The 15195-nt window shown below is 34.5% G+C and overlaps 1 long non-coding RNA gene across 2 annotated transcripts; it reads right to left on the bottom strand.

Annotated features, from left to right (window-relative positions):
• Positions 1-13850: 13850 nt before the first annotated feature.
• On the bottom strand, positions 13851-15151 carry LOC142531954 (uncharacterized). Of its 2 annotated transcripts, none has more exons than XR_012816423.1 (3): positions 15051-15151; positions 14827-14951; positions 13851-13974 (listed from the first exon to the last, which is right to left on the bottom strand). It is a non-coding gene; the product is annotated as an uncharacterized LOC142531954 (long non-coding RNA). The 2 variants fall into 2 exon arrangements; XR_012816422.1 differs by lacking the exon at positions 13851-13974 and adding an exon at positions 14534-14740.
• Positions 15152-15195: the final 44 nt, after the last annotated feature.

A 15195-nucleotide genomic window follows, 5' to 3' on the forward strand; every position in this document is an offset into this window, starting at 1 on the left:
TTAATATTCATGTTGGTTTTTGTCACGCCCCGAGACCGGGGTAAGTCGACACCGATGTTGCTCAACAATCACATAATCGTCAAACAACAAGCCTTACAGTACAGTTTATACCAAAATCAGTTTATTTCTCATAATCAACAAAAGAATCGTCTTTACAACTTAAATACCAAAATAAACAGATAAAAAAAGTTTTAATAGTGCGGAAGCAATAAACATAAACTAAGCTTTAAAACTTCTGGAATAACTCGAGATCTTCTACCATCCCCAAAATTTCTCTCGCTCCTCTTCTACCATTTGCTCTTTGCTCTTATCTGGGTGGGGGATAGAGTAAGGGGTGAGTATTTTGGAAAATACTCAGCAAGTGGGGGGCCATTCGAGACATGACAATTAAATCATTGCTCTTAAATCCCAAAAATATCCTTTATTAATTTCGAATTTTGTGGTAAATTATCCCAAAAATAATACTTTTGATTTTCCCTAAAATTCTGGTATGCAAACTTTTAAATTTTCCCATGCCTGCATTTTTTTATCGTGCAGAATTTTTCCTATCTCCATAATTTCGAAAATCCTAATTAAATACTCCAAGATTTCAAAATTTAGGGATCATTATCCTCTTTCTTGATCTTTATCCAGGTATCAATATCATATCAAATCTTATATCTTTATTTGGTATCAATATCATATCAAATCTTAGATCTTGATTTATTTATCCCAAAATTAGACTTATCATCAAAATTCATATCTCCGAAAAAATCGGGGTTTCACACCCCTCCCACCTTATTGGAGGTTCCGTCCTCGAAACTTGGGTTGGCTTGGTCTAGAAAGAGTACAGGTATTGCTCACGCATTTTTTATTTTAGTTCTCAAGTGACTTATCTTTCAGTACGCTTACAAAATCATCTAAAATTCCTAAATCATATCCCAGTGATTCTTGTCAGACATCTTAATAACTAAAGTGTTGACTTACTCATACTTTGAATTATATTTATACCACCATATTTTCTTATTATTACTTCTATTACCGCATCTAATTATAACACTCCCATTGAACCAAAATTATTAGAATCGTTGAATCTACAACAACTTATTGTAACCCAATATTTACATATCTCGTAATCATAATTTGATGAACTAATTTCTTATGAGAGATGGAAACCCTAATAAAAACCTTTTAAATCCAAATATAGCCCAATAATATCACTCTAACTGAAATTCGAAATCAATATCAACTTTTTCATGGAACATTTAAGATCAAGATTAGTCTCTTATTCAATCCAATATAAATCCCAAAAATCATGTCTTAAATTTAATGTCGACTAGTGATGCAGACACTGATTCCCAATTATTATTGTTTCCTATCCAAATACTTGTAGTAATATAAAATTCCCAAAATTCAAACTTATTACGCTATATTTTCTTCAATATCCAGCAATATATAATAACTTATTTTATTCACATAAGGTCGTAATCTACTAGTTATACCAAAATAATATAAATTTCTAAACCTAAAGATATTGTTTTCCACACTCATTTAAACAAGAAAACCAAAATCATACATATTTAAAGTTAACGCTTAGCATTTTTAAAAACTCAAATTAATATTCACACATTTAGCTATTGCTCAAAATCAACTTCTATATTGGAATATTCAAAACTTATTATAACTCTTATCTTAGATTTGCACATGCATACTAGTTTTTTTACACAAATAATTTATTGTCCCCAAATCAAATATTTCATCTTAAGTCAGAAACTTAAGTCAACTGATCTCATATAGGTACAATCCCAACAATATAGGTCAATAATTGTTTCCTTAATAAAATTCCATAAAAATCTGATAAGCACTATAAGAAACGTGTTGACCGAGATTTTTCGAGAAATTTTCCGAAAATGGAAGGTTTGGAGAAAAACATATGGATTGAAAGAATACGTTGAGAGGATTCCAGAACAGTTGACATAATCGATTTTGGAATTTCCTACGATAGGTTATGAGTTCTACAAAACTTTCCTTAAACGGAAATACGCGATTCGGAGGCCTAAACGAAGGAATTTTGCGTTTCGGACCATACCTCTTAACTTAGTTAATATATTACTCGTTGGGTCGTTCTGGAGGGGACTGCATCGGCTCTTTGCATAATCTTGCCGATTTTTTTTTGGGTAAAATTTTCCCCAACTGGATTATGAACCTGGCGGCTCTGATACCACTTAAATGTCACGTCCCGAGACCGGGGTTGGTCGACACCGATGTTGCTTAACAATCACATAATCATCAAACAACAAGCCTTGCAGTACAGTATATACCAAAACCAGTTTATTTCTCATAATCAACAAAAGAATCGTCTTTACAACTTAAATACCAAAATAAACTAATAAAAAAATATTTTAATAATGCGGAAACGATAAACATAAACTAAGCCTTAAGACTTCTAGAATAACTCGAGATCTTCTACCATCCCCAAAATTTCTCTTGCTCATCTTCTACCATTTGCTCTTCGCTCCTATCTGGGTGGGTGAGGAAGTAAGGGGTGAGTATTTTGGGAAATACTCAGCAAGTGGGGGGGCCGTTCGAGACATGAAGCAAAATATACATATACTTGAATTCAAATTTTACATAGCATATCGTAACTTGAATAATAACGAATATTCATACTTCAAAATCATAACATGTCATCACATATCATACTCGTATAGCATACTTGTTTAGCACCGAAAGTTATCTCATTTCCATGGTTTCTTGATATCAGTCTCCTATATGTTAATCCTCTAAGGAGTGAGGTCATGTCCAATATGTTAATCCACTATGGAATGAGGCCGTACAACGGTTATCATCCCACCGTATAGGGGTCATAGTTCGGAAATTCTTTCCCATATCCAATCGAATCCTAACAATGCTTTGAACATATAATTTGACAAATCTTGAAGAAAATATATCATGAACAAAGAATTATGCTCGAACGAACTTTCAAAAACTAAAGGAAGATTCGTACACAAATTATAATTTCTTTTAACGCAAGCACACTTCAAAGAACAAGTGTGGCAAACCAAAAACTCACTTACGAAAAAATATATACATAACAAAAGCTCACTTACGAAGGACACGTGTACAAATTATAATATAGTAAAAACCCACTTACCTTGAATAATTCGAAAAAAATGAGAACTGGTGATGATAGGATTTCGAAACTGAACCTGGATCTGGACTGCTGCAGAGCTTCGATACTCGGCACACTAAGAGAGCAAAGTCTCTAAAATTCGTAGGGAGAATTAGAGAGGAAATTTCAAAAATGCGGAGGTGTGAATTTCTAATGGCATGGCTCTCTTATTTATAGTGTTTGGCTGCTATCCTGATCGTGTATTATTCTCGCGTTTGAACTTCAAATCAAACTTTAAATCTAAGATAATTATCATATCTTATCCATGATACTGGATAATTTCGAAATCTATATATCAATTCCTTGGATATATTTTCGAAATATTCTCCTATCCAAGCCTGCAAAATTTTGAATTTTGTGTCTAATTCCCAATATTCGATAGATATTTTATTTTACAGTACAATTAAATCATTGCTCTTAAATCCCAAAAATATCCTTTAGTAATTTCGAATTTTGTGGTAAATTATCTCAAAAATAATACTCTTTATTTTCTCTAAAATTCTGGTAGGCAAACTTTTAAATTTTCCCATGCCTGCATTTTTTTATCGTGCAGAATTTTTCCTATCTCCATAATTTCGAAAATCCTAATTAAATACTCCAAGATTTCAAAATTTAGGGATCATATTATCCTCTTTCTTGATCTTTATCCAGGTATCAATATCATATCAAATCTTAGCTGGTATCAATATCATATCAAATCTTAGATCTTGGTTTATTTATCCCAAAATTAGGCTTATCATCAAAATTCTTATCTCCTAAAAATCGGGGTTTCACAGTTTTGGTGGAGTTCATTGATATTTAGGTCTGTTTAAATGGTAGTTGCATAGTCCAGCAGGAGCGAAAGCATTGATTCCATCTTAAGTACTCTTCGTAAGATGACGGCCTATATTAGGTTGCAATAAAATCTTATTATTAGTTCTTCAACTTCTTTCTGAAATAGATAGTTGTAGTAACATTGTTTGCAGTCGATACATGTACAGTAAGGATTGTTTTTCATTGGATTTTGTTTATATACTGAATTTACAGTTAGTAAAATATAAGTATTGAGAAATTATAACACATTAAGTATGTTAAACTGCAAATAATTAAGAACATCGGTATATATAAGTAAGATAGAGGAAGCTAAGTGAATTCGCATATATTATATGAAATAGGTTGAGTCATAGATAATTTATAACAAATGTGGTGACTGTTTTTTCAACTTCAGTAAAAGTAGTTTGGTCACATGTAACTATTGACATGTGTTAAGTTACAATTTATTATTTTGAATTAGAAACATTACGCATCACATCATTTGGTTTATTTCTGTCATATGTGATATCCTAAAAAAGCTAGTCATCATTTGTTCATGATACATGTCAGTGAAATGAACATTGTCATAAATAAATAAAAAAAAAACAATTTTAAAGATGTATGTATATTTTCATAATGAAAAGATTTCATGTTCCTAGTCAATTTTAAAAAAATAAGAAAAAGATTGATAAAAACCTACGAACTTTAGAAGAATGTGTTGAAAATTTTCTAATATAGAAATCTATAATAGCATGGTTTACAAACAACATGGGTATATCCTAAATTATGTTCAGTGGAAAAATATAAAAAGTATTTAATTAAATTAGGTGTAATACCTTTAACATTTTCAAAATAAATTTTATTTAACACAGTGATGCTGATGACAACGAATACAATGCGAACAAATGTAACAGTAATGCTAGTGTTATATTAATAGGTATAAAAATAAGTTTACTTTCAAAATATAAATGAAAGTAAAATAGCTCGAATATGTGATCTTATTGTCTGCTCATACGTATTCATCACTTTTTTATTAAAAAGATGATAAAAAAAATAGCGAGTAATTTGGAAATTAAGATAATTATTGCACTCAATTGGAAATCATATAACGTAGAGGGTAATTGTTTAATGACAGAAGCAGAAGAATACAACAAAGTTGTATATTTACTTTAATTTTCTGCATATGGATGTATATAATAAGAATTTACATTTAATAAAATAGACGTTTATCTTTTTTATGAAATTGATGTAAATTACAAACTTTAAAAACACGTGACATGATATATAAAAGATTCAAATATATCATAGAAAAAACTTGTGTATATTTCCTAGGAATGTATATAAAATTGGAAGTGGGTCGTAAGGTTAACGGTAGGTCGTGAGATGGAAACGTTGAGCAAAAAACTATAGCCTTGAATAAATTTTTTATATAACAATGTAGAAGTAATTAATTATGAAAAAAGAGAAAAATATATTAACGCAATATAATTGCGTAAAACGAAGTTTTTAAAAAAGAGAGGGAAAAACTATGATAAAATGAAATCATTTTACGTAGCTAAGCATTTTAATGTTCACGTACGTATAAAGATAAATATGCTAGAAAATTTCAGGTATATTTATTGAGAATTTTATATATAACAAAAATTATTGAGAGTTTTTGAAACGTTGGTATTTTTTGAATATGATACATAAAAATATGGGATAATAAAATGTAAATTTGTGAGGTGATAATTCAGCTACTATAATGTATTTGTTTTTTTGAGTTTAAGATATTTACATGCATAGTTAAATAAAACATCAACAAACTGTAGGTAGCACACCATATTTTGCAAATTAACATAACCACATCGTAATTCACATAAAATTTACATTGTGGTTTCCAAAAGTTAATACCTAGAAAGGACAAAGCGCAATGTCCTGCACCCATTATTACAATCTTACGACGATCCTTATCCCTAAATGTTGATTTGAACATGAGGGAAAAAAGCAAATACCATGAAAAAACAAGCTGACGTCAAGAGCATTAAGTGTCGGCAAATTATAGAAATCTAAGCAATTGTAAACAGTAGTATCGACGATATCCAAGTATATTACTTCAAATCATTGGTAAGCAAACATCCAATACAAAGAAAGCAATTCACAACATTTAGCTTTCTTCCGCAATAAGTAAACAGAAACCATTTATTGTAGCTAACCATAAAATGTCAATGACTCTGGACCAAATACAGAATTTACTAAATATTATTGATCACATTTGAACAGAAAATGTTGGATGTTTTGTCAGCCGACTAACAATGGGAAATAGCGAAAGTCACCTTCTATTAATAGAGCAGTCGCCATAATCCAAAATGGGACAAACTATAGCACTGAGTTTATCATATTCGTGTGACTCGCAAGTTTAGGTCAGCGAGTCATTAAACTCGCCTGGAGATTGAACGACATGAAATGAATGATCCATGAGCACTTTTTTTTTTGTTTTACTATTTTAATCCAACTTTGTTTAACCTACAAGAGGAATTAGATAGATAGCAAACATATATTTTGTTTACTTATTTCCTTTTTATAAAACAAAATAGAACACTTGCATACAATTTCTTGTTGAGCAAAATTAGTAACCTGTTTTAGGAAAATTAAAGGAAAACTAAAATGCAATCATTTCTAGGTTTATAAAAAAAATTGGCTAAATGTTGGCAGTTGGAGCTGAACAAACCACACAATCATGTAGGTTATTAAAACACAACGACTAACTACAACTTAGCAGTAGACAAAACAAAAAAAAAGGAATATTTGCTTGAACGAAGAACTTGGCTTGTAATTTTAAGTTTGAAACAAATAAATTCTTCGAGGACAAACTTGGCCGCTTACATTCAGAGGTCAAGGCTACTTTAAGCTTTTTTTCCCTATTTACATCTTAGCTCATTTATGTCTCCCAAATTATCCATAAATTTTTCAACAATCTAATCAAACTACTAGTGAACTTATGAATTTTTTTTGGTTCATCGGTAACTGATCCAACATCCGTTGTGTTATTTTGATTAACTTAACTTAAATATCCATGATATTTCTGATAATATAATTAGAAAACAATTGAACTTATGAGGCCTTACCTCAGTTAAACATTTAGAGAAGGATGATTCCGTCAACTAACACCAAGAAAAGGCTTGTTATTTCTAAAATACATATGAACACTATATTCTACGACATTGTGTTTGTCGTAAGGAAAGCAACAGACGCATTTTATAAATACTTACTAATTTTTTTAATTCATTCCAGCATATACGTTTTCGAAGAGCCTGGATGTGTAAACCGTTTGGATAATAACATCTGTTTCTCACGAAAATTGTCGGGCGTGCTAGGCACGTGATCATGCTAAATGTGAAATGATCTGACTTCTTTATCAAACGTTGTGGATCTCGATTCGGTTGTAACTTCTAACTCCTTCGAAATGGCTCAAAAACACAAACACAAAATGAGGAATATGACAACATTTCAGGAGAAATCCATTATCAACATCAAATATAATTATGTTGCTATGAACTTGATCAACATTTTCACAAGAAAGTTGAAAAAATATGTAAAATCTGAAGAAACTAGAATGCTAGAAATTGAAAAATATGCAAATAAAATATTGAGAGAATTGAATAAGCTTTGATGTAGCTTTTGTTGGATATGTTTGTTGTGTCCTTCTTTCTGATGACTCCTTCTGCTTTTGTCACACTCCACGGGGTAGTTTCAACCACATTCCACGATCACTCACGTTGGGTCATGGCTCAACTCCTCGTATCGTGCTTTTCTTGGACTAACTGTCTGCAACTTTTGTGGGCTTGGCATCCGTTGGGCTGTGGCTTGGAATTCCATGGGCTTTGATAACTCTTGTGGGCTTAACTTATTTTAGGTATACATCTTTAAGAAATTACCAACAAAGCAATTTCAAAATTGTGCATGATGTAAGTACCTCAGTCTTTTTTAGCATGTTTTGGGCTTTTCTGTGTTATATCTCCTTCGAAGTTGAGGCTTTTTTTTGTTGTTGAACTGATTTGATGCTCGACCAGAGCTGTTGGAATATGCTTTTTCTGTGTGTTTGAAGTGCTTGCTTGAGATTCAGGCATGGGTATAACGGGCAGCAACTCTTTTTGAACATGTGAAGACAAGCTCTTTTCCTCAGAGCCGCGCGATGTTGATGAGGATTCGGATGATGAAAGACATGCTATGACTGTATTTCGCACAAATATTCTACCTCTTGCTTCGGACCTTGATGTCCTAACTTGGAAAAAGAAATTAAAATCTTCGAATTTTTTGTTAATTGATTTGGGAGTAAAATCTCTTCCCTGTTTTAAATAAGAAAAGCAAAAGTTAAAAACTATAAGAATCTTTTATTGAACTGAACTGGTTGCAACTGAATATACCTCTTGGTTTGCTTCAATGAGCTCTTCGCCTGTCATAACTAATAACATTTCTGCTTCTCTGTGTTCCACATAGACAGGCAAACTTCCAGTTCCGTCGGATAAATCTGCTTGGAAGCGTAAGCTATATAGATATAATAAGTTACAAAGTAAATGAGTGATAATTTGCAGTAAAAATATTAGGTATTGTGAAGGTGTGTGTCTCTCAAGTTGGCAAGTTGTCATGTGAGAATGGCCCAGCATAACTACCGGGTAAATTGATGGGTTGGTTGGAATCAAATTACCAAGGTAAAACAAACTTGGGAGTCAACTGATGGAAGTCAAGGCAGTTATAAATGGGGAAAGAGAGAACACGGAAACACATCTCACATATCATTCAAGAAGTAACAGAGGGAACAAGAGGAAGGAAAGGAGAGGAAGGATCAGCAGCCTTTCGAAGGAATTTAATAGCTTCTTCTCTTTGTATTCTTTTTTGTTGTAAAAAAAGCTCTGTACTTGTAATCCATCTTTGATCAATACAATTTTGGTTGCACTCCAGTGGACGTAGGCGAATTCCGCCGAACAACGTAAACACTCTTGCACTTTCTTGAGTAGCGTGAGTTGTGTGTAAATCCTGGTGTGCATGCATGAACGTTGAGCAAGTCTAAGAACGATCAACAAGATAAGGAATGAACTCTAACAAGTGGCGCCGTCTGTGGGAAACGTCGGGAAGAATGTGTTCGTTGAAATTCGACATTGAGAAATTCTCCAGGAAAAACGACTTTGGCTTGTGGAGGATCAAGATGCGTGCAATCTTGGTTCAACAAGGATTGATCGAAGCGTTGGGAGGAGAAGCGAATATGTCAACAACACTAAAGGATACATAAAAGGCATCAATCTTGGAGAAGGCTCGCAGCATGATAATTCTCAGCCTTGGGGATAAAGTTCTTCGAGAAGTCTCGAAGGAAAAGTCGGCAGAAGCTATCTGGAACAAGTTGGAAAAATTGTATATGACAAAATCTTTAGCCAATCGTCTATATATGAAGCAGTGGTTGTACTCTTTCAAGATCAGAGAGGAGAAAAACATCTTAGATCAGATTGATGAGTTCAACAAAATTTTGGATGACTTGGATAATCTGGACATCAAACTTGAAGAAGAGGAGAAAGCTCTGTTTCTGTTGAATGCCCTCCCTCATGCGTATGAAAATTTCAAGGAAGCAATGTTATATGGTAGAGAGAAATCAATCTCACTGGATGAAGTCTTATCGGCAATCCAAGCTAAAGAACTTCAGAAGAAACATTTAATCTCTACAGAACCCCAAGGTGAAATGCTTCATGTTCGAGGAATGAAATGAAAAAGAACACAAAAGGGTCCAAGGAACATATCGATATCCAAGAATCCAGTCAAATACAAGTGCTTCAATTGCCATCGAGAAGGACACTTTAAAAGAAATTGCCCTGAAAAGCCAAGGAAGCCTCAAGACAGATCAAACACCAGTGGTGAAGCAGCCATAGCATCAGATGGTTATGAATCAGCTGAAGCTCTCATGATCTCGGATCAAGATCCTAACACTGACTGGATTCTTGACTCGGGATGCACTTTCCATATGTGTCCAACAAAATCATGGTTTGAAAATCTGATTGAGGCTGATGAAGGGCTAGTGCTACTGGGAAACAATAAACCTTGCAGAATAAAAGGCTCAGGTTCCATCAGATTAAGGATGTATGATGGACAAGATAGACTTCTTACTCAAGTAAGGTATGTTCCCGAATTAAAGAGAAACTTAATATCTCTAGGAACACTTGACAGTGATGGTTTCATGTTCAAATCCGAAAATGGAACCATGAGAGTAATGAAGGGATCACTAGCTGTCATGAAAGCCATCAAGAAAAACTCCCTGTATATACTCCAAGGAAATACAGTAGTTGGAGGATCTGCTATGGCACAACAGGAAGAAAACCAGGCAAGCCTTTGGCACCAAAGGCTAGGCCATGTAAGTGAAAAGGGACTGATGCAATTGGCCAAGGATAACTTGTTGTGTGGAGACAAAATTCAAGGGCTGGAATTTTGTGAGAATTGCATATTTGGCAAAGCTAAGAAAGTGCAGTTTGGAAAAGGAAAACACACAACAACCAAGCCTCTAGAATATGTCCATTCAGACCTATGGGGGCCATAAAAAACAGCAACACATGGAGGAGGCAAGTATTTCATGTCCATAGTAGATGATTACTCAAGGAGGCTTTGGGAGTATGTATTAAAATCCAAAGATGAAGCTGCTATGAAATTCAAAGAATGGTTGCAGGCTACTGAAAACAAAATGGACCTAAAACTCAAGCACCTCCGCACAGATAATGGGCTGGAATTCTTCTCAAAATCATTCAAGGAAGTATGCAGGGTGAAGGGAATTACAAGGCATAGAACAACTGCTGGAAATCCACAACAAAACGGGGTAGCAGAAAAAATGAATAGAACACTGCTAGAACGTGTTAGATGCATGATTATAAGTGCAGGACTTCCAAAATCATTTTGGGGAGAAGCCATTCATACAGAATGCTACCTAATCAATAGATGCCCTTCAAGTGCAATAAATTTTAAAATACCTATGGAATTATGGACAGGAACTCCAGGAGAATACTCACACCTTCGAGTATTTGGTTGCTTGGCATATGCACATATTAAGCAAAGAAAACTTGAAGCAAGAGCCTTGAGATGTATTCTTATAGGTTATCCAATATAAAGTATGGAATTTGGAAGCCACTGGACCAAGGTGTTTTAATACAAGGGACATCACATTCGATGAAACCAAGATGGGCTATAAACTGAAAGATGAGCCTACTGCCTTGGATAAAACAAGCCTACCCGAAACACAAATTGAGGTGGAGACCAACAAGAAATCACCTCAAAAGGAAACAAATGGACATACTGAAACTCAAGAGGAGATTGTAGAATATGATCCACCAAATCATAATCTTCAAACTTATACTCTTGCCAAAGATAGAGCAAGAAGAGAAGTGAGACCCCCACAAAGGTATGCACATGCTGACCTAACATGGTATGCCCTCACTGTTGCTGAAGAGGTGGAGTTTTTTGAACCATCAAGCTATGAGGAAGCTGTCACATGCAAAAAAAGGGGAAGTTGGCAAGCTGCTATGAATGAGGAACTAAACTCACTCGTGAAAAATAAAACATGGCAGCTAGTGGATAGACCGAAAGGGAGAAGAGTGCTTGGGTGTAAATGGATATACAAAATAAAAGAAGACTTGCAAGGAAAAGAAAAGTTCAAGTACAAAGCTAGGCTAGTTGCAAAGGGATACACCCAAATGGAAGGACTAGACTTCAATGAGATCTTTTCCCCAGTAGTCAAGCATTGTTCCATAAGGATTATACTTGCCCTAGTAACTCAAAAGGATATGGAACTTGAGCAACTTGATGTGAAGACATCGTTCCTACATGGAGAGCTTGAAGAGACCATCTATATGGATAAACCGAAAGGATTAGATGGAAAATGGTATGAACAGAAAGTGTGCCTATTGGAAAAATCACTCTATGGACTAAAACAAAGCCCAAGGCAATGGTATAAACGATTTGATGAATTCATGCTGAGAATAAACTTTAAAAGGAGCAGCTATGACAGATGTGTCTACTTTAAAAGGAAAGAGAATGGTGTGATGACCTACCTTCTGCTGTATGTTGATGATATGCTCATAGCAAGCGTGAGCAAGTCGGAAATACAAGCATTGAAACACCAGCTTAGCTCAGAATTCGAAATGAAGGACTTGGGGAAGGCAAAAAGAATCCTTGGAATGGAGATCACAAGGAATAGGGAGGATAAAAATCTGTTATTATGCCAAGAATCATACATAAAGAAAGTGTTAAAACGATTCAGTATGCATGAAGCTAAGACGGTAAGTACACCTCTAGGACAACACTTCAAACTCTCTATTGCACAGTCACCATCAGGTACAGAGGAAAAGGAAAGAATGATGCATATCCCGTATGCAGAGGGGTGGGAAGCATCATGTATGGAATGGTGTGCAGCCGACCAGATTTGGCACATACAATAAGCCAAATTTCCAGGTTTATGGCTGATCCTGGAGAAAATCATTGGGAGACGTTAAAGTGGACATTGAGGTACTTGAAAGGAACATCTAAACTTGGATTGATGTTCCAAGGACAAAAGAAAAACTCATCACAGCCACTTGAAGGATAACTTGAAGGATATGTGGACTCAGATTTTGCTGGAAATCTAAATACCAGAAAGTCCATAACATGATACATTTTTACACTGTATGGTACTGCCATAAGGTGGAAAACGTCACTCCAATCGGTGGCAGCTCTATCAACAACTGAGGCAGAGTTCATAGCTGTCACGGAGACAGTTAAAGAAGCAATATGGTTAAAAGGCCTGATAACAGAGTTGGGAGTCCATCAAGAACAGGTTGTGGTAAACTGTGATAATCAAAGTGCTATACACTTATCAAAGCACCAGGTATTCCTTGAACGCTCAAAGCATATTGATGTCAAGTTGCATTATGTAAGGGATATCATCTCTAAGGGAGAGATAAAACTTGAAAAGATAGCAATGGAGGATAACCCAGCAGACATGCTAACAAAACCACTGTCTTTGGTCAAGTTCAGACATTGCTCGACCTTGATAAATGCAGTACCACAAGAAAAATAAATGATAAAAAAAGAGAGTAGCCAATCTTGGAGACAAGGTGGAGATTTGTGAAGGTGTGTGTCTCTCAAGTTGGCAAGTTGTCATGTGAGAATGGCCCAGCATAACTACCGGGTAAGTTGATGGGTTGGTTGGAATCAAATTACCAAGGGAAAACAAACTTGGGAGTCAACTGATGGAAGTCAAGGCAGTTATAAATGGGGAAAGAGAGAACATGGAAACACATCTCACATATCATTCAAGAAGTAACACAGGAACAAGAGGAAGGAAAGGAGAGGAAGGATCAACAACCTTTCGAAGGAATTTAATAGATTTTTCTCTTTGTATTCTTTTTGGTTGTAAAGAAGGCTTTGTACTTGTAATCCATCTTCGATCAATACAATTTTGGTTGCACTCCGGTGGACGTAGGCGAATTCCGTCGAACCACGTAAACACTCTTGCACTTTCTTGAGTAGCGTGAGTTGTGTGTAAATCCTGGTGTGCATGCATGAACGTTGAGCAAGTCTAAGAACGATCAACAAGATAAGGAACGAACTCTAACGGGTATTATGTACGTAATTGGTGTATGTTTCCAGGGTACAAAGGTAACTAACAGTGGCTTTGGGCCTGGGAAACCATTATTGCAGTAAAAGCAAGTTAATTCATATCCATAAGGAGCTCCAAAAGATTTGGCACAACTTGGGCATGCTAAAAAGTGTAAACCGTGCTGTGAATATGTTATTTTTAGCCTAGCTTTTAGCTAAAAAGATTTAAACTGTGAATGAAATGTGTTTATATTAGCAATTAATCTTGGAATTTGAAGGGAGTCAAAACAACATATGAATAAATGCAAAGTTACCGTTTTGGTCAAGCTAAGGATTTGACTGATTTTGCGAATCTGAAAATTAAACGGTTGATCAACGCTTTGATACTCTTTCTCGTACAATTTCTGGGAATAACAGTATCTGCATATTCTCTATTAGCTTTGACCCTAAGAAGGTGGGTGTATGTGAATGACCCACAATCCACAACATAAAGGCGACGTCAAACTTGAAGAAAATACGTTAATAAAGAGTAGGAAGTATAGGAAAATAAGTGATGCTCAGCACTAACAAAGACACATTTTATTGTACAAAAAGGATTTGTGTTTCGTGTCCCACAGAAAGGTGAATAAATAGAAAAATATTTGTTTAATAAGAAAGTTAGTTAAAATTTCAGCCACTCGGGTTTGAAACTGAAGAAGTGAGATTCTAAGTAGAGAAAGAATAGGACGAGCAAATATAAGTTGGAGCAATGCTAAGATTATGGGATATACGAAGATAAAACTTTAAAAATGTTGTTCTCGAAATTTTAGTAAACTAATACCTGCAATTTGAAAAGAACAATATGGTAAATTACATTGTGCATAAAGTTTGTTGTAGAAAACCATAATTCAGAAAATTTTCATCGTAGGCAGTATAGTAGAAAAGTAATAGAATTATAGATAAACATATTATATTTCTAAGCTGTAAAATTTTGTGTAATTGGGTGACAAAGATGTAAGAAAAGTTGGGAGTTAATAAGATGGGTAAACAACAATGAGCTAAAAAAACAACTGGAAGTAACAGATTGCTCATAGGAAAAAGGAAAAATTTAAAAAGTTTAAAATGAAAGAATAAATAGTGAGGTCCTCAATTACCATAGCCTTAAGTCTTCAGCATGTGGAGTTGGAGGATCAAATAGAATAGTACTACTTGGTATTATTCCAAAGGATAGCCCTACAACAAAATATTTTTGTAAGTAAAAGCATATGTAATTAGGTACAATGCATTGTAATAAAACAAGCGTAAAATAATCACTTTACCGTAGAAAGTGTTTATAGAGAGACGCATCCCTAAAATGATAGGCACGTTGTGAACATTCTTTGTAAAATAGAGTGCTTCAGTTTGCAAAAATTCTTCCCACAATGTAAGGATCAAAGCCCTACGTCTATACGCATAATAAAAGTGAATTTTTTCAGTTAATATAAGGGGAAAAACATTAAATTACAGTAACTGAAAGTCTGGGATTCAGAGCAAAATAGTTTACTCTTCATTGATAACCACAAAATCTTGTAAATTTCTTTTAGTTCTTTCAACAAACCGTGGTGGAAAGACAAGTATAACACTGCAGAGCAAATCTGCAAAAAAAAAATCTTGTCAGTAAAACAAGAAAAAGTATATCATATATTAGG

This window comes from Primulina tabacum, chromosome 17, assembly GCF_025594145.1.
Source record: "Primulina tabacum isolate GXHZ01 chromosome 17, ASM2559414v2, whole genome shotgun sequence".
In the NCBI taxonomy this organism is placed as follows: Eukaryota; Viridiplantae; Streptophyta; class Magnoliopsida; order Lamiales; family Gesneriaceae; genus Primulina; species Primulina tabacum.